Here is a 27,671-nt window from a genome sequence, read left to right as displayed (position 1 = left end):
GGCCCCTTGTTTCTTATTGCCCTATAAAGTACCTGAAGTCCCAGAGCTCTGCGGAGCATTCTTTGCTTGGCTGCCCTTGCCATTTTGCCGTGCCATAAAAGCTTGCTTAGAGGCTATAGTATCCACACCACTGTTTCTTCTTGTCTGCTCCTCCTCTAAGAGCAACTTGACTAGCTAAAGGAAAGTAAGTGGCTGTGGGGCAATCCTCATGGTGAGGTTCAAGGCCATATGAAAGGCCAAGTACAAGGGTGGCAATGAATTCAATATAGCAGATATCATTTGTGCATCTGAGTAATACTCATCAATATTCATAAGCTGCTCATGCAAGTCCTGAATTTTATTTAGGTGATCTTGTATAGAATCACCCTTATCCATCTTCAGTGTCTCAAGCTCTTTCTTCAAGAAAGAGATGTGAGTCTCATTCTTACCAGCAAACATCTGCTCCAAGGTTCCATCTTCAGTGTCTCAAGCTCTTTCTTCAAGAAAGAGATGTGAGTCTCATTCTTACCAGCAAACATCTGCTCCAAGGTTAGCAAAGCTACTCGTGAAGAAGTTGTAGACCGAATGAGCTACCAATGCAAACCGCGACAAGGCCTCTTCATCCCATGTATCCCATACCTTTTGTGTTCTTGATCTTTCGGCAAGTGGCTGAGTTGGAGCAAGTTAAACAAGCTGAGTTGCCCATTATCCACGTCTTCCTGGAGGAGTAGCAAGAGCCACAACTCCAGGCCTAACTTTTTCACCGCTGACATATTCCCAAAGATTCTTCGCAATCAACACATTCTTTCTCATGAAGGACCAGAGTGAATAGCTATTACCATCCAACCTGTCCTCCTTAGATACATAGGTAAATACATCACCTCCTTGATTTGCCATGATAAACAATGCTGATCACAGAGCAAAAGGGCAATGTCCCAAGTTGGACCAAGTTGGAAATCTCAAAATTTCTAGAAATTACAAGAAGTAATTTGTTGTAATTAGCGAATTGAAGCACATTCTGTCAAAATTGTCTGAAATGCATGTAGTCGAAGGCGCAATAAATGCTCAACAACACTGTGGAAGCAAAAGCCCGAAAATTTCTTGCCCCAAAATGATAAAAAATAGTCTATTTCAAACTGAACCTGTACTACATACACCAATGTCTACAGAGAACTCAAAAGCCCCTTTCCTAGAATTGAAATCTGAAATTAAAAAATTTGTTAAAATATTTTGCAAAGAAAATTTTGCAATAATCATGTTGAGACACGTATTGAGACTGATTGTGCCTACTCGGGCAAAAGCCCCTTCCCTAGAATTGAAATCTGAAATTTAAAAAATTGTTAAAATATTTTGCTTTTACCTCCTTGAAGAGTTCAGTGGTGGCCTGAGTGCCCTGGACCGCCTTGCACCTAGTCCCATTGGCCACAGAGGGAGTGGATGATGGAGGTCCAGAGCTCTGCTAAGGTCGCCTATGCTGCAAGTCTCTCTCCACCAAAAGCCTCCTGACACCACGCCTTCCAGATATGCCAACTAGTAAGACTCCCTATGATCTCCCATACCTCAGAGCGGTCTACTGTGGGGTCCAGTACCTGGCGGATGGGTAGAGCCTCCAAACCGACCACTATGCACGACCCTGCCTCGAGAATGAATATTGTGTCCTACATCCTGGCCTCGTACAGAAGGTGGTAGCCGTCGTTGACTGCCTGCCACCAAAAAGCTCCCCATGAGATACATCCAAGGCAGGGTGCTATACGGTGAAGGATGTGGCATGCACCTCTCCACACGAGCTGCACCGCCTCACATGACCAAAGGCAGTGCTTTGGTGTTTCCAGAGGCTGCTGTGTGCAGCGCATACAACCTCCCTCCTGCATCTGGGCAAGATAACTTCCCTCCGCCAAGCCTCCATGTGCCACTAGCCATAAGAAATATGACACCCTCCTTGGCCTCCAACTATCCCATAGGCGGCGCCAGAAGGTCCATTGGAAAGGCTCCGTGATGTCGTGCTCCGCCCGGTGCCTGCTGTGTGACGGCGCCAAAACCATATCCTCTTGCATCAATACATGTCTGCCAATCCTGGCACTGTACTCCAGGAACCTTGGTGGCTTCTTAGCGACCGCGGTGTGGCCGGCCATAGCCACTCTCCCGGGTCCCACTCCATCTCATCAAGTGGCTTGTCTTCCTAGAGCCAAAGGCGCCACTCCCTGAGCTCATGCCAGAAGAAAAAAGGGTCCAGCCGCCATGTCTTCCTCTGAAGGCCAATCACCCGGATCTTCCTCCATGAAAGGACAACTATCCCCTCATCTTGCTGCCCTCTGTCAAGGGCCAGACACCCCCCCTCCTGTACGGTGAAGAGGGTCACAGGTGGAGTGCCGCCCAATCTACTTGCCACCTGTAGGGGGATGCCTGTTGGTGAAAAGCTAGGGGCCCATACCTCCCCGGGCTCTATTGGCTCTCGTATCGAGGGCGCAAAGCCACTCCTGAGGTATTGCTGCGTCTATCTTCCTTCTCCTTAACTGCGCTCCTATCTGGCAGCCTGATACTCGCTACAGCACCTCGTCTGCCATCTTGTACACCACGCCATGTTCTGATAGTACGAGTCGGGCCAGCCTCCCAACTAGCCCACTGTATGTGGGGGATGCTCGCCAATCTCTGCCCCTTTCCGATCCTTGACTTGGGGCTTCTAGATCACCGACTGATGGTCTATCTCCTCCTGGAAGCTTAGGGGGCTTTGGATTAGGGCCTTACGGAGGCCCTACCACACGTGGAGCAAGCTGCATAGGAAAGGTGATCTGGGGGGGTGATCTAGGCTGACGTGAAGATCCATCTCAGCGACTGCCTCCACTCACCGCCAAGCCTAAGTCTACAATCCTGGAGACCCTCCTGCAATAGGACCTTCTAGGATTGTCCTCCCGGTGTGTGAAGCAGACAACCAACTTGCCCAAGAGGGCCATACTTTGATATTCTGGGTCTATGATCCCAAGCCCTCCCTCTGACCAATGCCGTATGATGGTAGCCCACACCACCTTAGCCCTGGAATCCCTGGAGCTATCTGACCCGGATCAAAGAAAGTTCTGCACTAGGCGGCGAAGCTGCCTACGCAAGATGAGGAGAAGCACCAACACGAGGCGATGTACCAGGCTGTCACTAGGAGGACCTAGTTAGCCACCAGGCTCGGCTGGCTAGTGAGAGGTGAGCCGTGCTCCAATAGGTTAGCTTCCTCCGGATAGTATCGAGGACTGGAAGAAACTGCGTGGGCTGGAGTGATGTTGAGTCCCACCTTGAACCCTAGGTACGGAACGGTCTGCCCTCTACTCACCCATCTAAATCCTAGGTGGACGCCCCACTTCGTGTTGAAGTCCAGGTCTGTGAGAAAACCAACCGACTTTTGCTAGTTGATTTTCACTCCCGCTACAAAACATAACACCTCAAGAGCTAGCCATAATCTCTCCTCCAGCATCACCTCATCATCCTCTATGTAGAGTGCCGTATCATCTGTATACTCTGAGTCTAACAACTTAGTCTCCTCTCTCACTGGAAGTTGGAGTCCCCGTAATCCAGTTACACATGACCTGAGGAAGTGAGCCATCACCTCTGCAAAGAGTAGGAATAGGTAAGTGGCCAGAAGGCAGCCCTGCCGGACCGATCTCTCCAGTCAGAACTCCTCCCCTCACCTACCACCTATGAGGACCCTGCTGGTGGCCGATTTGTAAAGTGCGGAGACCCCGCGAATCCAAGACTGGGGAAAACCCAACCTCACCATAGTGCCCTCTAGGAACTCCAAGTCCATCCTGTCATAAGCTTGCTTGAAATCCAAGAGTAGTACGGCCAGTTTCTATCCACTATGCTGAGCCCACTCTGTCGCCTCAAAAAAGGTGAATACATTGTCGAGGATGCTCCTATCCCGGACAAAGCCTGTCTGTGTGTCATGGATGATATCTGGAAGCCCGGGACGTAGTCGCCTTCCAATCATCTTTGCCAGTGCCTTATAGCCCACTGACAATAAGGTGATCGGTCTCCACTAGGAAAGCTCCAACTGGTCTCCCTCTTTGGGGAGAAGACTAATAAGGCCTACCGAAAAGCTCCCTAGCATCTGTCCTGAAGTAAAAATCTCCAAGAAGGCTATCAGAAGGGGGTCCTTCATCACTTCCTAGTAGATAGTGAAAAAGGCCTTAGAGAGGCCATCCTCACCCGAGCATTTCTGCCTGTCCTGTGTATGGAAAGCCTCCTCTAGTTCCTTCTCTGTGAAGGGGGCTAGGAGGGAGTATCCCATAGCCTCTGTGACGAGGGACGGGATGTGGTCCCAGACCTGCTGCCTACATCGTTGTCGCTGTCTCTTGCTGGAAAAGGCGTCTGTAGTAGTTGGTAGCAATCTCCATCACCTCATCTGGGCCAAAACGATTCCTCTCATATTGATCTCTCAGGCTGTGTATTTGCTCTCCTGAGGTGCGAGACTGGTGCACCAGACCTACTGCCTACATTGTTGTCCTCTAGTTGACACTATCTCTTACTGGAAAAGGCGTCTGTAGTAGTTGGTGGTAATCTCCATCACCTCGTCTGGGCCAAAATGATTCCTCTCATATTGATCTCTGAGGCTGTGTATTTGCTCTCCCGAGGTGCGAGGCTGATGCACCTCGAAAAACTCCCTGCACATTGTGTCCCCCTTCCGCGCCCAAAAAGCTACTGAGGTGCGGAAAGAGAAATCTGAGCGCCTCTCCTCTAGACCAGCAATGGCTGCTCACGTGCGCACCTCCTGTGCGTGGAGGTGCGGAAAGAGAAATCTGACCGCCTCTCCTCTAGACCAGCAATGGCTGCTCGCGTGCGCAACTCCTGTGCGTGGAGGGTGGGATCTGATCCATAGAACCCTCCTTGCCACTATCGTCCCGTGGTGTCATACATAGGCGGTGAGACTCCGGCCAATAGAGGTGCATACGCCTCCACTCTTGCCGTAGGCACCTATGGTGTGCTCACAGTAAGTGTGCGAGCTGCCCGGGAGTACCTTTCCTACCTGGTGGGCTTGGGTGAGAGTGAGCTTGTGCTCTTGTAGTAGTAAGATGTCGATTTGTCCGGCAAGGGCAGACTCAAACTCCTGCGGAATGATCAACTTCCTAGAACCACCTGCCCCACTCTAGTGGAGACTATTCACATTTCAGGATGCAAGGTGTAAGCTCATGAGGAAACCTACAACTAACCAAACAGGCATCTATTTGGTGTGGAGGCTGCTGATGAGGAGGGAAAACTATGGGGCATGCAGGTACGCTTTGCCGCAGGCCTGGATGGCGAACTCCATTCCCCCATGGTGGCCCTTGGCCGGACCATAGGGGTTATCGATGCTCCAGGTGGTATTATCAATGCATCTATCAGCCATGCTGAGAGTCGTGACTCTGTACACTGGTAGAAATGGGCCGCCTATGCTGGGGGCCACTCGATCACATCCCTCGGAGCACTCCACTGTGGAGGGGCTCGAAAGATAATGCTCAAGTGTGAGACCTCGGCACTAGCCCACCAACTTATGTCCATCATACAATTAGGCCACTGCTATGCAAACAGTGCTAGTCCTTCTCCCGTCTACCACTGGGAGATATGGTTCTCTACCTCACTCTTCAACTCCTCCTCTATTTGTGTCATCGTCCAAACCCCTGAGTGAGAGGACTGAAGGAAAAAAGCGTAGTTTGGTCCATTCAGTGGTGCTAGTAAATGGACCTTGCCCCTCCTAGACTTACGCACCACGAAGATCCCCACCTCTAGAGGTAGTGGAAACTCTCCGCGCTCCACAACTCTTAGTTAGGACCATGGGCCACTACAGAAGAACTCCTGTGGCAACAACTCTGCCTGTCTCAAGAAAGTGTGACAGGCGGCTGGGGCAGATAAGCTAGTGGCTGTGTGGGAGGGGAAAATTGTTGGTACGAGGAAGATGTAGGTGTGTGTGGCTCATCACCTCATATGGGAGGAGGGGGGGTGGATTGAGGGGAGGGGATCACCTGAACAGTAGGCAGATCAGGAGGAGTGCTTGGCAGGGGGGGTGGTGGGGGGAAAGAAGATCAAGGGATGGTGGGATGGTTGGAGATACGTGGTGGGTATGGGGGGAGCTGGTGGCCTTGGAAGGGGAGCGGCTGTGGGCCCGGGTCAGTGGGGGGAGTATCGGAGGTGGTGGGGAGGGGTGGGATCTCGAGTGAGGTAGTCTGTGGCGCGTGTGGTGGATGTGGGGGGGCTGCAGTGTTACTGGGTGGGGCAGGTAGGGGGGGGGGGGGGGGGGGGGGGGGGGCTGCGGAGTGCTCTGCCAAGCGGGCGTCGCTCGCCCTCCTGCTCCTTGCTGTGCCGAGGCTGCATCTGAGAAGCTGCCAGCTGCTGCCCCCCTTGCCATCTACCTCTCTGACATCTCTGGACTCGTGTGAAGCCGTCAGCGTCCACTTGCGAGCCTGTCGGCAGAGCCACCTTGGCTCCGAAGTGCATACAGTCTATTGCCTGATGCCCAAAGTCGTAGCAGCACAGGCACTGCCCTGGTTGCCCGGTCACAATGACCTGCTGCCTAAAGGAGTAACATCCTGCCTCAATCTCTAGGAACTTTGGTATACTCTTTGTGTCTTGCATGGCCACTCGTACCCTGGGGACTCCTGCAGCTATCATTGCATCCGCGAAGAAGGCAAGAGGAACTGTGCCGAAGAGCCATTCAAAGTCCTCCACTAACTAGTGGTACTCTACCACCAGCCCGCGGAGAAGTAAAGTGACTGGGTTTCTGAGAAATCTGTTGTGAAGCTCAAATGTCTCCACTGTGAAGCTATTGTACCAAGGAACCATGTTAATGACCCCCTTCGTGGAAGCATAGGGCAAGCTCTCCGCTAACTCACGAGCTGCGTCCGTAGAGGTGAGACGAACCATGAAGATCCCTTGGCCCATGAGGATTGCCTCCACGATCTACGTTGTGCCAATGCCCAACGTGGACTAAAGCCAATCCTGAAGTTGGGCCTTGGATGGAGAGTGTCCTATTACCTAGCCGAAAATCGATGTTTCTTTAAGCTCTAGCTTTGTGGCACGGACGGCCAAGAGTTGTTCCTCAGAGAGGACAATGCGCAAGGTGCTTGACTCGAGGGCACTCGCAGAATGTACTGGTGTCTGACTAGGGGTTTCCATTGCGCAACCCTGTTGAGGACCTACCAATCATGCCACTATGTTGCCGAAGAGGGGGGGGAGCGCGGTGGATGGTCCTTTCCTGGTGGTGAGGTAGTCACCACCGATGGCCGGAACCCAGCGGAATACTTAAGTGGGGGCTGCCGGACGAGGGCCGCGTGGCAATGGATGTGGAAGCACCACGCGCAAGGTGGGGGGGGGGAATGAGAGGAGAAGGATTTGACCGGGGGGGGGGGGAGCAGAGGAGGCGCTACCGGAAGAGGGGGGAGTTGATGGGGGCTGGCGGGAAAGGGGTGGGCGCAGTGGCCTGCTGTAAAGTAGCACAGTGCGACAGGGCAGAGGGAGAGGGACGGTTGGGCGGCGGGAGGAGGGGGCGAATGCTATGGAAGGCGGGAGGGAGCTCTGGGCGGCCGCAATGGTGGCGCTGGATGGGTGCGATGGGAGCGGAGGCATGACGCGGAGGCAACGTTCGTAAAGCGACGAGCAGGGAGCTCGGTTTTTTGAGTTGCTTGATACTAGGAAGAAGTGGAAGAGATATGGATGTAGCATTGTTTGCGATGGATGGTTAGATGCAAGGCACAAGCTTGTCATAAATGTTATAGCTATATCCATTTATGGTTCAGTTTTTTTAAAAGTCGTTGATACGACTAAAGAGTACAATTTTGGGGAGTTCATCTTTGGCATCTCGAAAGATGTGATCCTTGATATTGGGCCAGTTTATGCGGTGTAGATATGTATGAATAATGTAGCTAATTGTGTGAGGAATGGTGATTTGATTGAGTAGGAGTGGCCTAACATCTTTTTTACCAGATGTACATGCCATTGCTTGGATCTTCTTTTAGAAGATGTTGGGAAGCTTTGCTTGGATTGCCCATGTGCTTGCGAAAACAAATAAAGTTATCATATTTATTACGCATAAGCATACAATATTTGCATTGTATTGCCAATTCAGCTAGAAAGAATTATTGAAGCCATTGACTACACGCTTTGCTTACATGTTTATCATGTTAGTTAACTCGTATGATGAGAGATGCTGCAATAGCTTGCGTCATATGGTTGTTAGTGATGTTTGGGCAAGAAAGAAAGCTTCATATAGCTGAGATTGTTTTGGGAGTAAGTTTTTGGAATGACAGTAAAATGATTGTAAAGATTTGTGGCCCCATTCTTAAAATCCTTCCTCTTGCTGATAGAGAAGGGGCCACTATGGGGCTTTTGTATGAGATGATTGACCAAATGATAGAGAAAATGGATTCCTTGGAAGGAGTGATTGATTTTAGGGTGCAAGAGATCAAAGGGCTTTGTGTGGACAAATGGGATATGATGCATTCACCTTCACATGCTACAGCCTTTGTTTTGCATCCTATTCGGAGAGCCAAGAATTTTGATAGTGATAGGGAGGTACACGAAGGATGGATGACAATGATAGAAAGGTATACAAAGTGTGATGTGGATATCCAGGGTGTACTATGCGATGAGCTTGACATGTACAAGTCGGAATCATGTGCATTTTCTTGGCCACTTGCAAGAGATGAGAAAGGAATGCATCAGGGTGATAAAAGGATATCCAGGGTATACTATGTGATGAGCTTGACATGTACAAGTCGGAATCATGTGCATTTTCTTGGCCACTTGCAAGAGATGAGGAAGGAATGCATTAGGGTAATAAATGGTGGGAGACATTTGACCCACGTGTACCCAAATTCTAACAATTGACTACAAGGATACTTTCACAAGGGTCTTGTGCCTCTTGTTGTGAAGAAATTGGAGCACATTTTCACTTATTAAAACAAAGAGAAGAAATAAGTTCATAGTTGCACTCGTACGTAGTACGAACTGGTTCGTACTATATGGTTCGTACCGTACCATATGGTACGAATTCGTACAAAAAACAAGTTTTTTTGTTGGTGGTGGTTTGGGTTGTTGACTGTTGTTGTTGTGGTGGTGGTGATTTTGTAACCTTGATCGATCAATCAAGAAAGGGGGTGGAAGCTTGATTAGACTCCTCATACATGTTTTGTTATGATTTATCCTAGAGCCAAAGGCCATACATAAGGTATTCAAGTAGTTCCAAATGTTTCTAATTGATGTCCCATCATTTTTCACAATATGTTATCAGTAGCTACTTTAGCCTTAGCAATGCCAAACAAAACCATAACAAAATTCATAAATCTTTTACCAAAACCTTTGGTGGTTTGTTTGGTAACTGTTGGTCTCACATGTCATTTTGGCCTCTTGTAGATGTTAATAAAGCATCTCATGTCATGTCATTTCATCTCTCTCTTTTTTTTCGTAAAAGGTAATTGTATTAATTATGAAAAAAGTACAAGTTTACTTGATTACAAGATACATGATGGCACTAAGCCATCATGTGAAAAGGTTCTAGTTCTAAGAATTACAAAGTCATGGCAAAGATGTAGAGGAAATTGCCATATGCCAGGGACGCAAGTCCTCCCGGGAAAGTAAGTCAGAATGCTGAAGAAGATCTATCTGCCAATACAAGAGACCCTTAAGCCTAGCAATATGCCGCTGAACATTACAGGCGGAATCAAAAAGAAAAGCATTCCGAATGGTCTAGTTATGCCAACAGCCCTAATATCGAAGAAAGTGAAACACGAGCTTCATATGTGGCTGTGCCGGTGTTGGGTATTTGGGCTGCACAAAGACCCAATCAAAGGGCCTTAGCGAGAAACCAATCACCGCTCTCCAAACGGCTGACCAGAACGACCATATTTTCTTAGCGATAGGGCAAGAAATAAATCGGTGACGGGAAGATTCGACACTGATGGTGCAAAAGAAACAGTTACCATTGGATATTCGTCGCTTGGAAAGAGCCGAAGCAAGCGGAAGACCCCCAATCATCACCCTCCAAAGAAAGACCTTATATTTGAAGGGTGTCTTGTTCAACCACCCTTCCATCACAGTTGCCCTCCACCATGACCGGGATTTACGCAATCCCCATAGAGTATTAGCTTTAGTAACCAGCCAGTGATAATCTTTAATCAGAAGATGATAGAACTGGTTAGTGGAAGCTTTGTCTAAACTCAGCCGGCCTTCAAAGTCCCCATCCTGCCAAGGAAGATCCGAAGCAAGGGCAGGAAAGGGTTGTCTGCTCTGGAGCACCATCAAAAGCTGTTCCCATAAATGCCTGTATCCATGAGGGATCCTAAAAATCCTCTTGGCTGTACGAAATGATATTAACACATTGCGACTGGCAAGGGTAGCATCCGCGATTGAAGTTAAGTCCAAACGTGTCATACGGTTGAATTGTGGTCGAAGCTCTTGTTTACCTTCCCATGAAAGTAACCGTGAGACTGCCAGCAATTCCAGTTGAAAAGAATTTGCAGCTAAGCGATCCTCTGCCGGATGCCACTAAGCCTTCCGAAGGACCAGTTTCCAAGAACATACCAAATGGGCAAGCAGTGATGAAGAGGAACTAGAGAATCGGGAATCGGCATTAAGAACATGCCACCAAGAACTCTGGATTTGGGTATTGCCATGCCAAAGCCCATGCTCCTCAAGGAAATAATGGGCTATAACGACCCACGGATGATGATCTGAGCACATGGCACGGAAAAGAGACCAACGAAGGGCCAGCATGTGAGTTTGGGCATCCAAAATAGCTCCTCCACCCATGCGTTTGGGGGTGCACGCATGCGACCAAGTAATCCAGGAAATGCCTGCATGCAAGGAATCTTTCTTCCATAACATAAAACGAATAAACTGAGTCAGAGCATTCAGAGTAGTAGTAGTCTAGGGCAGCAAGGGCAAGAAATATGTGAGCATCGGCAACATAATTGTCTGGGCTACTTTGAGGCGAACATGGAATGGCCAAGCCTGAGGCTTCCAATACAGGAACTTAGCCATCAATTTCTGAGAAGTCGACTGTAGAAGCTGCTTTGGGGGAACATCAACACCCAAGGGGTAGTCAAGTTGCCTGACAATGGAGCCACGAGGCACAACGATACCCTGCTAGTTCAATGACTACAAATCCGACTCTGTGCAGCTGAGAATGGCTGATTTCAACGCATTGATGCGAAGGCCGGAAGCCTGACCAAAGAGAGCCCAAACATCCAATGCTTTGCGAAGGTTATCCTTATCTGCCTACAGAATCATAAAGCTGTCATCAGCCAAGGATTGACTAATGAAATGTTGTCCAGAAGGAAGTGACAATCCAGCCAACTGAGTGGAAGCTACCATATGAGATAACATCGAAAGAACTGGATGAGTCGCAAGGGCAAAGAAGAGAGGGCTCAATGAGCACCCCTGTCTGACAGAGCGGGCAAGGGCAAATGGCTCGGTAACGCGTCCATTCAACATGATTCGCAAAGACGCCGCTGCACTAATGATGTAGATCAGTCGAGACATCCGATCACCAAAGCCCATAGCAGACATAAGCTCTGCAACAAAAGACCAGTCCAGATAGTCGAAAGCCTTTTCCAGGTCCAATTGAATCAGTACGACCTCTTGATTAGAATGCCTTGCATAATCAATCATACATTGTGCAGAATGTTTCAGCCCTTAATGAAACCATATTGAAGAGGATGCACAATGGCAGGGAGATGCTTGTGGAGCCGATTCGCCATTACTTTGGAAAAGATTTTGTACATAGAACCCATTAAAGAAATTGGGCGCCAATGTTTCAACATAGACGGCGAAAGAACCTTTGGAAGCAGTTTAATAAGTCCTTCTTTCCATGAGGAAGGCATAATCCCCGTTTCCCACACCTGCTGAAACAAAGCCGTCAATGGTTTCGCCAATTGGGTAGCGAAAACCTCAAAGAACTCATTGGTGAGACCATCCCAGTCAGGACTTTTATCCTTGGCTAAGTGTAACAAAACATCCATAACCTCCGCCTCACAAATATCTGACTCCATAGTGGCTTGCATGTCCTGCAGAATCTGATTGCGGACCAGGTCATAAAAAACTGAACGGGCCTGAGTAGTTAGGGCTGAAGGTGGAGAAGTGGAACCAAGAAGGTCAATGAAATAATTCCTACACATATGCACAATAGTCTGCGGATCAACGACCAGGTGCCCTTCTGCATCCAGGAGTCTAGTCGTATTCTCTCTAGCAGGAGAGGCATAGAGGGCTCGAAAGAACTTATGAGTCTGACATGCATTATCTTGCAAAGTCTCCGTCAGATTCTGCAATTTGGCCTGCTGATATGATTTCAACTGAAACTCTTGAATAAGATGAGCCACACGCATTGCTAGTGCTAGTAGAAAGGCATCATCTGGAGTGTCCACCAGCAAAGAAAAAAACGAAGCCAGCGAGTCCTCCGCTGCTTGCCGACGCTGTCAACAAAGAGAGGCATGATGGATTCCATACTGCCGAGCAACCCACTCCACATTAGAGAGCAATCGTTCAAACAAAGCAGTGCCTTGAGAGGAGAAGTCCAGTAAGAATCTATCAATCCATTGCTGCATATAACCCTGAAAGATTGCATGCTTCAAATAAGACGAGTTAAAACGCAAAGGGAGCCTCTCCAGAAATCGCTTAAAAGGTGCAATGGGTTGTGCGAGCATCTCAAGCTGCAGAGGAAAATGGTCCGACAATGCATATTGCTGCAACACTTTCATTTCAAGCATCTCAGGGAGGAAATCATCATTCCGCATGATGTATATGCGGTCCAGCCGCGACCATGTTGTTGCATACTAAGCGGAATGGAAAGTAAACCCTGTAGAAGACGGGTGCAGCCAGGACCAGAGATATTGCTTAAGAACAGCAAGAGCCAACTCATGCCACCTGCAGCTTTCCGGTGCGTCCATTACCGAATGCTCCGATGTGGACTGCGAAGAATCAACACACATATTGAAATCCCCCATGAAGAGGCCCCGTCTGCCAAGTGACAAAGAAGTCTGCAAAGTATGCCAAAGCTCCCGGCACGATAAAGGATCCTTCGGAGCATAGAGGCCAAGTAACCATAAGATCTCTCCATCGAATAAAATTTCAATCACCACAAAGCGGCCGTGCACATCATTTTTAATAAGAATAGGCTGATATTTTTCGTGTACAATCATGAGCACACCAGAATAACGCATGGCATGTGTCCCTGCATAGAATAGACGAAAGCCATGGCAATCCACAACTTTTCCGGCTTCACCGTGACTCTTGTGTTCAACAGTACATAAGACATCCCACTGATTCTCATGCAATACAGTCCACATGGCATGTTGCTTATGGCGAGAACAGATTCCTCGCACATTCCACGTGACTATTTTCATGTGTTTTTTGTAAAAGAAAATCAGGTACGAGGCACAGCTTGCCTCGATTTGACCTTTTCTGCGAGAATGTCTAGGACTCCCTCATCCAAGAAATCAGCCAACACGGCAAAAGAGTTCTGCGGACCAGATTTGGAGGTAGACGGCATATCTGCTGGCTTGGAAATGGAGCGGGGATAAGGACGATCCCACGAGGTAATGACGTTACATCTGGTATCAAAAGCCAACTTAGCTAGTGGACCCTTTGGACGATCCGAATACACTCTCTGAGTGGGCTGAGGATGGGAGGCAGAGGAAGCCATCGCAGGAGGAGAGTGCTCCGACGACCACATTTATTTCCTACGCATATAAGTATGCATTGAATCTTGTGACACAGAAGGCACAGAATTCTCCATGCCAGCAACCACCCTGGTACCTTTTTTTGCGCGTACTTCAACCCAGTCTGTGCCACGGGAATCTAAACCCGAAACCTGTTGTTTACCTTTATCTAGAGCTTTAGGTGGGTGAATAGCATCCTGCGATGGGCCATCACATACCATATCTTCCATGGGCAGCGCAACATGCCCAGCATCTGAAGTGTGTTGCTGTTCTCGGCATTCGGCCATGAAATGCCCTAATTTTCCACAAGAAAAGCAATGTCCTGCAAATTTGCCCCATTTCAAACGAAAGTGTAAAGGATGCATGCCAGAGCAATTGAGACGTAACCACGCAGGCCTTTTCCTGGTAGTGTCCCATAACATACACAAGCGGTTATGATTCACTGCCCTTAAACTTGGAGGGACCAGAACAGTACCCATAGCAGCCATGATGTCCTTCAACAGTGGCCAATAAATAACCGGGCAATTTTCCACTTCAACCCATACAGGGCACTTCCGTTGCAGCAGGCGCTGAAAATCTGCCATTGGGCACCATGGTACAACATGAACCAAACGGCGATAAAAAAACAGAGGCAGTTTAGACAGAAGAGCAACACGGTGCGTCTCAGATTTTAACAGCACCTCAAAAAAACCTCAGGGCCCTACAAAAATCTCTTCAACACATTCCCCTTATAGCAGACTGTGCAGCCACTGGCGAATACGGAAAAGTTGGGGGATTCTACCAGTGAAGAAGAGTATCACCGCGCGATCATAGAATACTGAAAAGGAGCGCAAGACAGATTTGGGGTCAACAGTGGCTTCCAAAACATCGTCCGGTGCAGAGTCAGAAAAGACTTCCTGATTATGTTGAACATAATCGCCAAGTAGAGTGTTGGCAAACTCTAGCAAATGCTCCCAGCGAACATCCTGAGAGTCTGCAGAATCCGAAGCAACCTAAGCATAGGAAAGATCCTGATGATCCATTGACTCTTCCGAAGTGTGCTTGGTGCGTTTGCCTGCAGGCTGAAAATCAGGAGCAGTGGGCATCTCTTCATTGCACGGAACCATATCGTCGGGTTCCTCGGTATCAGAGTTCGGACCAATCGCTGCCACCGTTTGGTCTATAAAATCCAGGTCCAGGCCAGCCATGGTGTATCACTGCGTATACCGGTCAGAGGCCGAACGAAGATCTCACGGGAGGCAGGAATGCACAGGCCGCTCTCCCCCTTTCTCAGGCAAAACAGACCCGGCACTAGACTGACGAAGAAGCTTGGGAAGCGCGTGCGCAAAAACAGACGGCCGCTGTGCAGAGAAGGCACGTCCGCAGGCAGAGAAGGGTTCGTTCCCTTTGCTGGCTCACGCTGTCGCGTGCTCTGTGTGGCAACCTGGGTGTGACTGGCTGCTGCCCCTTGGTGGAAAAACAGGCAGATCAGGGCGGGCAGCAGGCAGGGGGCGACGGAACGTCCAGGCAGAGGGCGAGCTCTCTCTCTCTCTCTCTCTCTCTCTCTCTGCGGTGCGCACTGTAGGTCGATCAGCTCTTCGGAGATAGGCAAGGGCAAGAGTCAAGCCGCAGGGTAGAACAGACCCCAGGCTGGTCTGAGGGGAGAACGCAGGCAGCGCGTGAGGTAGAGGAGCACGTCTGCGGGTCAGGAGAGGTGCGTCAGATCCTCTCGCTCTCTCTCTCTGACGGGCACGCGCAGGCGCAGACAGGTGCGAACGAGCACAGACGACGGTGACTGACGTGGCGTAGATAGGCGACGGCGGTGATTGGCGCGGGCATGTCAGGCGACAGACCAGACGGGCGCGGAGAAGACGGGTCGACGGTAGGGTTTCAGTCCCTCTCTTTTTTTTTTTCGTAAAAGGTAATTGTATTAATTACGAAAAAAAATACAAGATTACTTGATTACAAGATACACGATGACACAAAGCCATCATGTGAAGAGGTTTTCTCTTTCTTTCTCTCTCTCTTTTTCCTGATTACAAGATACACGAGGGCCCTAGGCCAACGTGTGGGGAAGCCCCGTAGTAATGCACTAAAAAGGTTACACCAATCATGGCAACGACCCAGAGGCAATTGCCATATGCCACGGATGCAAATCCTCCCGAGGGAGCAAGTCGGAGTGTCGGATGAGATCTAGCTGCCAATGCAAGAGCCCTTTAAGCCTGGCAATATGTTGCGGTACATTAGAGGCCGAATCAAAGAGAAAAGCATTGTGCGTGGTCCAAATGTGCCAGCATCCCCAATATCTGAAAAAGTGAAATAAGATCTTCACATGCAACTGTGGCGGTGTGGGATACTTCGGGCGCACAAAAACCCAGTCGAAAGGAGTTAGCGAGGACCCCACCACCGCGCGCCAAATGTGCGACAAGAGTGACTAGATATTCTTGGCGAGCGGGCAAGAGAGAAAACGATGTCAGGCCGATTCCGCCGGTGTGGTACAGAAGAAACAATTGCCATTCGAGATGCGACGCTTGGCAAGGGCTGAGGCCAGAGGAAGACCACCAATCATCACCCGCCAAAGAAATTTCAGTCCCTCTCTCTCTTTTTTTTTTTTTCGTAAAAGGTAATTGTATTAATTACGAAAAAAATTCAAGATTACTGGATTACAAGATACATGATGACACAAAGCCATCATGTGAAGAGGTTTTCTCTTTCTCTCTCTCTCTCTGTTTTCTGATTACAAGATACACGAGGGCCCTAGGCCAACGTGTGGGGAAGCCCCGTAATAATGCACTGAAAAGGTTACACCAATCATGGCAACGAGCCAGAGACAATTGCCATATGCCACGGATGCAAATCCTCCCGAGGGAGCAAGTCGGAGTGTCGGATGATATCTAGCTGCCAATGCAAAAGCCCTTTAAGCCTGGCAATATGTCGCGGTACATTAGAGGCCGAATCAAAGAGAAAAGCATTGCGCGTGGTCCAAATGTGCCAGCATCCCCAATATCTGAAAAAGTGAAATAAGATCTTCTCATGCAACTGTGGCGGTGCAGGATACTTCGGGCGCACAAAAACCCAGTCGAAAGGAGTTAGCGAGGACCCCACCACCGCGCGCCAAATGTGCGACAAGAGTGACTAGATATTCTTGGCGAGCGGGCAAGAGAGAAAACGATGTCAGGCCGATTCCGCCGGTGTGGTACAGAAGAAACAATTGCCATTCGAGATGCGACGCTTGGCAAGGGCTGAGGCCAGAGGAAGACCACCAATCATCACCCGCCAAAGAAATTTCAGTCCCTCTCTCTCTTTTTTTTTCGTAAAAGGTAATTGTATTAATTACGAAAAAAATTCAAGATTACTGGATTACAAGATACATGATGACACAAAGCCATCATGTGAAGAGGTTTTCTCTTTCTCTCTCTCTCTCTGTTTTCTGATTACAAGATACACGAGGGCCCTAGGCCAACGTGTGGGGAAGCCCCGTAATAATGCACTGAAAAGGTTACACCAATCATGGCAACGAGCCAGAGACAATTGCCATATGCCACGGATGCAAATCCTCCCGAGGGAGCAAGTCGGAGTGTCGGATGATATCTAGCTGCCAATGCAAAAGCCCTTTAAGCCTGGCAATATGTCGCGGTACATTAGAGGCCGAATCAAAGAGAAAAGCATTGCGCGTGGTCCAAATGTGCCAGCATCCCCAATATCTGAAAAAGTGAAATAAGATCTTCTCATGCAACTGTGGCGGTGCAGGATACTTCGGGCGCACAAAAACCCAGTCGACAGGAGTTAGCGAGGACCCCACCACCGTGCGCCAAATGTGCGACAAGAATGACCAGATATTCTTGGCGAGCGCGCAAGAGAGAAAACGATGTCGGGCCGATTCCGCTGGTGTGGTACAGAAGAAACAATTGCCATTCGAGATGCGACGCTTGGCAAGGGCCGAGGCCAGAGGAAGACCACCAATCATCACCCGCTAAAGAAAAACCTTGCATTTGAAAGGTGTCTTATTTAGCCAGCCCTCCATCAGCGTTTTCTGCCACCATGACAGCGATTTCCGCAGTCCCCAAACAGTATTAGCTTTCTCTCCCAACCATTGGTGATCTTGAACAAGAAGATGATACACCTGATTAGTAGAGGCCTTTTCCAGACTCAGGCGGCCTGCAAGGTCCCAGTCCTGCCAAGGGCGATCCACAGTCAAGGCAGGAAAGGGTTGCCGACCCTGAAGCTCCGACGAAAGCTGCTCCCATAAATCACAGTATCCACGCCGGATCTTGAAGAGTCGCCGAGCAGTCTGAAACGATACGAGGACATTGCGAGTGGCAAGGGTAGCATCTGCAACCGACGTCACACCTAAACGGGCCATGCGATTAAATCTTGGTCTGAGTTGATGTTTATCTTCCCATGAAAGGAGTCTCGATACTGCCAATAATTCCAGCTGAAAGGAGTTAGTCTGCAAGCGGTCCCCTACTGGGTGCCAACGGGCCTTTTGGAGCACCACTTTCCAAGAGCCGACCAAGTGCAGTAACAAAGAGGAAGAGGGACTGGAAACACGAGAGTCAGCATTAAGCACATGCCACCAGGAGGCCCGAAGCCGTGTGTTGCCATGGCGGAGCCCGCTCTCCTCAAGAAAATAACGGGCTATGATGGTCCATGGGTGATGGTCCACACTCATGGCACGAAAAAGGGACCAACGGAGAGCTAACATATGAGTGTGTGCATCCAAAATAGCTCTTCCACCCATGCGCTTAGGGGTACATGCGTGTGACCATGAAATCCAGGAAATGCCGGCCTGCAGTGAATCCTTCTTCCACAGCATGAAACGGATGGGATGAGTGAGGGCCTTCAAAGTAGTAGACGTCCATGGCAACAAAGGCAGGAAATACGTTAGCATTGGAAGCATGATTGTCTGGGCCACTTTGAGGCGGACATGGAATGGCCACGCTTGCGACTTCCAATACATAAACTTCGCCGCCAGTTTTTGTGAAATCCACTCCAGCAGGTCTTTTGGCCGTACATCCACCCCCAATGGGTATCCAAGATGCCCGACGATGGAGCCACGGGAAACCACCTGGCCTTGCCAGCCTAAGGACTGTAAATCAGGCTCCGTACAACTGAGAATGGCTGACTTAAGGGCATTGATGCGAAGCCCAGAGGCCTGACCAAAGAGCGACCAAACATCTAATGCCCTTCGAATGTTGTCCCTGTCCGCCTGCAAAATCATAAAGGTGTCATCAGCCAAAGATTGGCTAACGAAGTGCTGACCCAACGGAAGAGACAGTCCGGCCAGCTGAGCAGAGGCTGCCATGGAGGATAACATTGAAAGGACCGGGTGAGTCGCCAGGGCAAAGAAGAGAGGGCTCAAAGGACAACCCTGTCTGACCGAGCGTGCAAGGACAAATGGCTCTGTAACTCCACCATTAAGCATAACTCTGGAGGAAGCCTCAGCACTAATGGTGTAGATCAATCGGGACATTCGGGTACCAAAGCCCATAGCCGACATGAGGTCTGCAATGAAAGACCAGTCCACATAATCAAACGCCTTTTCCAAGTCCAATTGGATCAATACCACTTCCTGACCGGAGTGCCGCGCATAGTCAATAGCCATTTGCACATTTAAGATATTATGCAGAATGTTGCGGCCCTTAATGAAACCATATTGGAGAGGATGCACAATAGCTGGAAGGTGCTTGTGAAGCCGATTCGCCAGCACTTTGGAGTAGATTTTATACATGGAGCCCATCAAAGAGATTGGTCTCCAGTGTTGCAACTTTGACGACGAAGGGACCTTTGGAATTAGTTTGATAAGGCCTTCTTTCCATGAGGAGGGCATGACCCCGGTTTCCCACACCTGCTGAAACATGGCCACCAATGGCTTCACCAACTGCATGGCCGAGGTCTGAAAGAATTCATTCGTGAGACCATCCCAGCCAGGACTTTTATCCTTCGGCAGGTGCAACAAGACGTCCATAACCTCTTCCTCGCAAATATCCGTCTCCAAAGTGGCTTGCATATCAACTGGAACCTGCTGGCGGACCAGATGATAGAAGACCGAGCGGGCATGCGTAACCTGGCTAGAAGGCGAGGAAGAGGAACCAAGAAGTTCCATAAAATAGTTTCTGCACATAGTGACAATGGTCTGCAGATCCGTGACCATGCGACCTTCCGAATCCTGGAGTCTGGTCATATTTTCGCGAGCCGGAGACGCATGCAAGGCGCGAAAGAACTTATGAGACTGACAGGCGCTATCTTGCAATGTGTCCGTCAAGTTGTGCAGCTTGGCTTGTTGATAAGATTTCAACTGAAACACTTGAATAAGATGGGCCAACCGCCTCTCCAGAGACAGCAGAAAATCATCATCAGGGGAATCTAGAAGCAAGGAACGGACCAAAGCCAGTAAGTCTTCTGCTGCATGTCGACGTCGGCGGCAAAGCGAGGCATGATGGATCCCATACTGGCGAGCAACCCGCTGCACATTAGAGAGCAGCCGTGCAAATGAAGGCAAGCCCTCAGAGGCGAAGTCCAATAAGAACCTCTCAATCAGCTGCTGCATATAGCCCTGGAAAATTGAATGCTTCAAATAAGAGGAGTTGAAACGTAACAAGAGCCTATCCAGCAGTTGCACAAAGGGTGCAATAGAGTGTGCCCGCATCTCAAGCTGGAGGGGGAAATGGTCCGACAACACATATTGCCGCAAGACCTTCATTTCCAGCATCTCGGGAAGAAAATCATCCCCCTGCATGATATACATTCTGTCCAGTCGCGACCAGGTAGTTGCATATTGTGCGGAATGAAAAGTAAATCCTGAAAAAGAAGGGTGAAGCCACGACCAAAGATCTTGCTTGAGTACGTGCAAAGCAAAGGAACTCCACACCCGGCTTTCCGGCGTATCCATTACCGAATGCCCTGAAGTGGACTAAGAAGAGTCAACACACATATTGAAATCTCCCATCAAAAACCCCCTTCGGCCGAGTGACATGGAGCCCTGCAAAGTGGACCAAAGATCCCGTCGGGATGCGGGATCATTCGGAGCATAGAGGCCCAATAGCCATAAAATCTCTCCTTCAAATAAGACTTCGATCACCCGAAAGCGGCCCTGCACATCATTTTTAACAAGGACAGGCTGATATTTCTCATGGACAATCATCAGCACGCCCGAATAGTGCGTAGCATGGGTCCCTACATAAAACAGACGGAATCCATGACAATCCATCACTTATTCAGTCCCTCTCTCTCTCTTTTTTTCGTAAAGGGTAATTGTATTAATTACGAAAAAAAAAATACAAGATTACTGGATTACAAGATACATGACGACAATACAAGTCATCATGTGAAAAGGTGCTAAGTACTACAAGTTACAATTTCATGGCAAGGATGCGGCGGAAATTGCCATATGCCAAGGACGAAAATCCTCTGTAGAGAGCAAATCAGAACGATGGAGAAGATCTAACTGCCAGTACAAGAGGCCCTTAAGCCTCACAATGTGCCGCTGAACATTATGGGCGGAGTCAAACAGAAAAGCATTCCGAATCGTCCAGTTATGCCAACAGCCCCAGTAGCGAAGAAAGTGATACATGAGCTTCATATGTGGCTGTGCGGGAGTAGGGTATTTGGGCCGGCCCAAAACCCAATCAAAGGGGCGCAGTGTGATGCCAACCACCCCTCGCCAAACGGCCGACAAAAGTAACCAGACTTTCTTAGCGACGGGGCAGGAAATAAATCGGTGGCGGGCGGATTCCATAGCAGTGGTGCAAAAGAAACAGGTGCCATTGGAGATTCGGCGCTTGGAAAGAGCCGAAGCAAGCGGAAGACCCCCAATTATCACTCGCCAAAGAAAGACTTTGTATTTAAAGGGTGTCTTGTTGACCCAGCCCTCCATCACAGTGACCCTCCACCACGAGCGGGATTTACGCAATCCCCATAAAGCATTCGCTTTAGTAACTAGCCATTGATTATCTTTAATCAGGAGATGATATACTTGATTAGCAGAGGCTTTGCTCAAAGGCAGCCGGCCTTGTAGGTCCCAATCTTGCCAGGGATGATCCAAAGCAAGAGTAGGAAAGGGTTGTCTGCTCTGGAGCACCGTCACGAGCTGTTCCCATAAAGGCCTATATCCACGAGGGATCCGGAAAATCCTCCTAGCAGTACGAAACGAGATAAGCACATTGCGCCTGGCAAGGGTGGCATCCGCAACTGAAGACAAGCCCAAACGTGCCATCCGGTTGAATTGCGGTCTAAGCTCGTGTTTACCTTCCCACGAAAGTAGACGTGAGACCGCCAGTAATTCCAATTGAAAAGAGTTAGTAGCCAGACGATCCTCCGTTGGGTGCCACTGAGCCTTTCGAAGGACGTGTTTCCAGGAACACACCAAATGAGTAAGCAGCGATGAAGAAGAACTGGAAAACCGTGAGTCCGCGTTAAGAACGTGCCACCAAGAACATCGGAGTCGGGTATTGCCATGCCGAAGCCCATGACCCTTGAGGAAAGAACGGGCAATAGCGACCCATGGATGATGATCATCCGAGCACATGGCGCGGAAAAGGGACCAACGGAGTGCCTGCATGTGAGTTTGGGCATCTAAAATAGCTCCGCCACCCATGCTTTTGGGGGTGCACGCATGTGACCACGAGATCCAGGAAATGCCTGCATGCAATGAGTCCTTCTTCCAGAGCATGAAGCGAATAGACTGAGTAAGAGCATTCAGAGTCGTAGGAGTCCAGGGCAACAATGGCAAGAAATATGTAATCATTGGCAACATAATTATCTGCGCTACTTTGAGGCGAACATGAAAAGGCCAGGCCTGAGACTTCCAGTACATAAACTTGGCCACCATCTTCTGAGAAATCCACTGCAGAAGCTGCTTTGGGGGAATATCAACACCCAATGGGTATCCAAGATGCCTGACAATGGAACCTCGAGGAACAACCAGACCCTGCCAGTCCAAGGACTGCAAATCCGACTCCGTGCAGCTTAGAATGGCTGATTTGAGCGGATTGATACGAAGGCCTGACGCCTGGCCAAAGAGACCCCAAACATCCAATGCTTTTCGAAGGTTATCCTTGTCCGCACGCAAAATCATAAAAGTATCATCCGCCAGGGATTGGCTAATGAAATGGTGTCCTGTAGGAAGCGACAGTCCGGCCAACTGGGAAGAGGCGGCCATATGTGATAACATGGAAAGAACTGGATGTGTCGCAAGGGCAAAGAATAAAGGGCTCAAAGGACACCCCTGTCTGACAGAACGGGCAAGGACAAATTGCTCAGTAACACCTCCATTCAGCATGACTCGCGAAGACGCCGCAGCACTAATGGTGTAGATCAAACGAGACATCCGAGCACCAAAGCCCATAGCGGACATAAGGTCAGCAACAAACGACCAGTCCAAATAGTCAAAAGCCTTTTCCAGGTCCAGTTGAATCAACACCACCTCCTGATTAGAGTGCCGGGCATAATCAATGGCCAATTGGGCATTCAAAACATTGTGTAAGATATTTCGGCCCTTGATGAAACCGTACTGAAGAGGGTGTACAAGGGCAAGGAGATGCTTATGGAGCCGATTCGCCATTACTTTGGAAAAGATTTTGTACATGGAACCCATCAAAGAAATGGGGCGCCAGTGTGTCAACTTAGATGGCGAGGGAACTTTTGGAAGCAGTTTAATAAGTCCTTGTTTCCATGAGGGAGGCATGATCCCTGTTTCCCACACCTGCTGAAACAGGGCCCGCAAAGGTTTTGCCAGTTGGGTAGCAAAAGCTTCAAAGAACTCATTGGTGAGACCATCCCAACCGGGACTTTTATCTTTGGGCAAGTGTAACAAGACATCCATAACCTCTGCTTCCCCAATATCTGACTCCAGAGTAGCTTGCATGTCCTGCGGTAGCTGATTGCGGACCAGGTCATAGAAGACCAAACGGGCCTGAGTGATTTGGGCTGAAGGAAGAGAAGCGGAACTGAGAAGGTCACGAAAATAATTGCTGCACATATGCACAATAGTCTGTGGATCCAGGATAAGGTGGCCTTGTGCATCCTCGAGTCTGGTCAAATTCTCTCGCGCAGGAGAGGCATGGAGAGCTCGAAAGAACTTATGGGTCTGACATGCACCATCTTGCAAAGTCTCTGTTAGATGTTGCAATTTGGCCTGCTGATATGATTTTAATTGGAATTCTTTCAGAAGATCGGCCACCCGCAGGGCCAGTGTAAGCAAAAATGCATCATCCGGAGTATCCATCAGCAAGGAGCGAACCAAAAGCAGCAGGTCCTCTGCTGCCTGTCTACGGCGCCGACAAAGAGAGGCATGATAGATCCCATATTGCCGAGCAACCCGCTGCACATTAGAGAGCAATCGGTCAAATGACGCAGTGCCCTGAGAGGAAAAGTCCAAGGAGAATCTGTCAAGCAATTGCTGCATATAGCCCTGAAAAATTGTATGCTTTAAGTAAGAGGAGTTGAAACGCAAAGGGAGTCTCTCCAAAAATTGCTTGAAGGGGGCAATGGGTTGTGCAAGCAACTCGAACTGCAGAGGGAAATGATCCGACAAGACATATTGCGGCAACACTTTTATTTCGAGCATCTCAGGCAGAAAATCATCATTATGCATGATATATATGCGGTCCAACCGCGACCATGTTGTGGCATACTGGGCCGAATGGAAAGTAAAGCCTGGAGAAGACGGGTGTAGCCAGGACCAAAGATCTTGCTTAAGAACAGCAAGAGCCAAGTCGTGCCACATACGACTTTCCGGTGCATCCATGACCGAGTGCTCCGATGTAGACTGGGAAGAATCCACACACATATTGAAATCCCCCATGAAGAAGCCGCGTCTGCCAAGTGACAAGGAGGTCTGCAAAGTCTGCCAAAGCTCCCGGCGAGATAGCAAATCATTCGGAGCATAGAGGCCAAGTAACCATAGGATTTCCCCTTCGAATAAAATTTCAATCACCAAAAAGCGGCCATGAATATCATTTTTAATAAGAACAGGCTGATATTTGGCATGGACAATCATGAGCACACCCGAATAATGCCTGGCTTGTGTTCCTGCATAGAACAAACGAAAGCCATGGCAATCCACCACTTTACCGGCATCACTGTGACTCTTGTGCTCAACAGCACACAGGACATCCCACTGATTCTCATACAATGCAGTCCACATGGCATGTTGCTTGTGACGAGAACAAATTCCTCGCACGTTCCACGTGGCTATTTTCATGTGTATACAAAACACACTTAGGTACGAGGCACAGCTTGCCTCGATTTGACTTTGTCGGCGAGAATGTCGAGGACTCCCTCGTCCAAGAAATCTGCCAACACCGCAAAAGAGTTCTGAGGGCCAGATTTGGAAGTTGACGGCATATCCGCTTGCTTGGGGTTGGAACGTGGGTAACGACGGTCCCACGGAGTAACGACGTTGCCTCTGGTATCAAAAGCCAGCTGTGCAGGTAGACCCTTGAGACGATCCGAATACATTTTTCTGGCGGGCTGATGACGGGGAACTGAAGAAACCATAGCAGGAGCAGAACGCTCGGACGACATCATTTCCTTCCTGCGCATATATGTTCGCATGGAATCGTGTGAAGTAGTAGGCCCAGTACTGTCCATGCCTGCACCAATCCTGTTGCCTTTTTTGGCACGGACTTCAACCCAATCAGTAGCACGGGAATCCTGTCCCGAAACCTGTTGTTTACCTTTGGCCAGAACTTGGGGCGGGTGGGTAGGATCCAGCGACTGGGCATCGCACACCATATCTTCCATGGGCGGAGCAACATGAGCTGCATCCGAAACGTGTTGTTGCTCGGGGCATTCAGCCATAAAGTGCCCCAACTGTCCACAGGAAAAACAATGGCCAGCAAAATTGCCCCATTTCAAACGAAAGTGTAACGGATGCATTCCAGAGCAATTGAGGCGTAACCATGCAGGCCGTTTCCGTGCGGTATCCCATAACATGCACAAGCGGTTGCGATTCACCGCCCTGAGACTGGGAGGGACCAGAACCGTGCCCACATCGGCCATAGCGTCCTTTAATAGCGGCCAATAAACAGCCGGACAATTTTCCACTTCTACCCACACAGGGCATTCACATTGCAAGAGGCGCTGGAAGTCTGCCATCGGGCGCCATGGAACCACATGTACCAGCCGACGATCAAAAAACAAAGGCAGTTTAGACAGAAGCGCAGCACGGTGCATCTCTGTTTTCAAAAGGACCTCAAAGAAACCCCGGGATCCAACAAAAATCTCTTCAACACATTCCCCTTGTAGCAGACTCTGCAGCCATTGGCGAATACGGGAAAGCAGCGGGATGCGACCAGTGAAGAAGAGTATCACCGCGCGATCATAAAATACCGAAAAGGAGCGTAGGACAGTTTTTGGCTCGACGGTAGCTTCCAGAACATCGTCTGGAGCAGAGGCAGAGAAGGCTTCCTGGTTATGTTGAACATATTCACCAAGCAGAGTGTTGGCAAATTCCAACAGATGCTCCCAGTCCACCTCCTGAGAGTCCACCGGATCCGAAGCGACCTGCGCATAGGAACGATTCGGAGAAACGCCTATCTCTTCCGGGGTGTGCTTGGTACGTTTGCCCGCAGGCTGGATGTCAGGACCCGGGGGCAATTCTTCAGTACACGGAACCATATCCTCGGGTTCCTCAGCATCCGAGTCCGGGCCAAGTGCTGCCACCGTTTGATCTAGGAAATCCAGATCCAAACCAGCCATCGTGTATGACGAACTGATCTCACAGAAGGCCTGACCGGCACTCTCTCTCTCGCTGTCTCTTGCTGAGTACAGAGCAGATGGCACGCGATCCCGGACGCTGCCTAACTGACGAAGGTCAGGTTTAGGGTTTTCACAGGCGCTGGGCGCCTGGCGTCAAGGGTAGGCTACTGTGAATAGGGCGGCAGAACTGAGGATGGCGGGATGATCGAGGGCGCAGGGCAGAGGCCTCGCCAGCAGAAGCCCTAAACGCAGAGGGCAGACGAGCAAGGTGCTGGTGCAGAGCCCGCCACTCAGGCGGGCGACAGCAGGGCGGGGACCGCTGACGAAGGGCCAGCCAGCAGCGGGGCGGGGGACTTAGTCACGTCCGACGGGACGTGAGAGACACGCGACTGGGCGCCAGGGAGCTGCGGCCGACGGATCGTCAGGGGCGGGCGACGGATCGTCAGGGACAGGCCTGCGGGCGGTGGGCAACGGACGACGACGCGGACGAAGGCGAGGCGGCGACTACAGGCGACGACGTGAACCCGGCAGGCTATGGCGGCGCGACAGGCGACGCGACAGGCGACGCGACCTCCCCGCGATCATCTCTCTCTCTCTCTTCTCTCCTCGTCAGTCCCTCTCTCTCTCTCTCTCTCTCTCCCCTCTCTCTCTCTCTCTCTCTCTCTCTCTCTCTCTCTCTCTCTCTCAACCTCTCTCTCAAGCATACATGCCTCTTATTTGTATGATCATTCGTGTATGATGTATTCACTCCTATGTATGTACTTGTAAGTTGTAGCGCATGTTGCGCATGCGGCATATGCCATAGAGGTTTTGGCGTGTTACCCTCAAGTATTCATCTTATATACTCCAATAGCATTGCTATTTAGACTCTTAACGTCTCTTCTATTATCTATAGTTCAAAATAATGAAGTTTTTTTTTTTTTTCGTACTAATATCGTACCATACCTTATAAAATCTTAAGGTACCATTTAGTACCGTATTTTATCGTACCGTACCGTACCATACTATTCATACCTGACAACTATGAATAAGTTGCTTCCAAAACGTATAGAATAGCTTGAATACATTCATACAAATCTTTGTCTTATCAAGAAAATTAAGAAAAAATACTATGAAAAGATGGAGATTACATTGGACATGCTCAATAAGAAGAAGGATGATGATGGATTGCTTCAATTGCAACAGATACAAGAGAAACAGGACATTGTAGCTTCATCGTCACTGAGGGGGGTAAGCACTAGTGATGTTTCTAGCTCGAGTTCCCTTGGTCTATGTCACAGGGAGGAGGAGGAGAAGGACTGTACTCTTGAGAATGATCAAGATGATGAGTATATCAATTGGCAATGA

The 27,671-nt window shown here is 49.4% G+C and overlaps 1 protein-coding gene and 1 pseudogene across 9 annotated transcripts in view; one reads left to right on the top strand and one right to left on the bottom strand.

Moving 5' to 3' along the window:
* RUS5 (root UVB sensitive protein (Protein of unknown function, DUF647)) overlaps positions 1 to 27,671 on the bottom strand; it is a 218,744-nt gene that overhangs the window by 34,638 nt on the left and 156,435 nt on the right. The window lies entirely within an intron of this gene.
* Positions 910 to 27,671, top strand: LOC148024478 (uncharacterized; annotated as a pseudogene).

This window comes from Lygodium microphyllum, chromosome 15, assembly GCF_053477565.2.
Source record: "Lygodium microphyllum isolate KBCC chromosome 15, Lygodium_microphyllum_v1.1.10, whole genome shotgun sequence".
NCBI classification, from domain to species: Eukaryota; Viridiplantae; Streptophyta; class Polypodiopsida; order Schizaeales; family Lygodiaceae; genus Lygodium; species Lygodium microphyllum.
This window is presented reverse-complemented; position numbering and strand designations above follow the sequence as displayed.